Consider the following 247-nt stretch of genomic DNA (forward strand, 5'->3'; position numbering starts at 1 on the left):
GGGGTCGGCCCACCTGGGTGATTTTGAAAAGACTGTCTTCAAGATCAAAAATTATTCTGGGGCCCGCCCCGTGGTGCACTCGGGAGAGTGCGGCGCTGGGAGTGCAGCAGCACTCCCACCGCGGGCTCGGATCCTATATAGGGATGGCCGGTGCACTCACTGGCTGAGTGCGGTGCGGCAGGTTATAAAAAGACACACACACACACACACACACACACACACACACACACACACACACACACACACA

The sequence above is a fragment of the Galeopterus variegatus genome, unplaced genomic scaffold, assembly GCF_000696425.1.
Source record: "Galeopterus variegatus unplaced genomic scaffold, G_variegatus-3.0.2 Scaffold15425, whole genome shotgun sequence".
NCBI classification, from domain to species: Eukaryota; Metazoa; Chordata; class Mammalia; order Dermoptera; family Cynocephalidae; genus Galeopterus; species Galeopterus variegatus.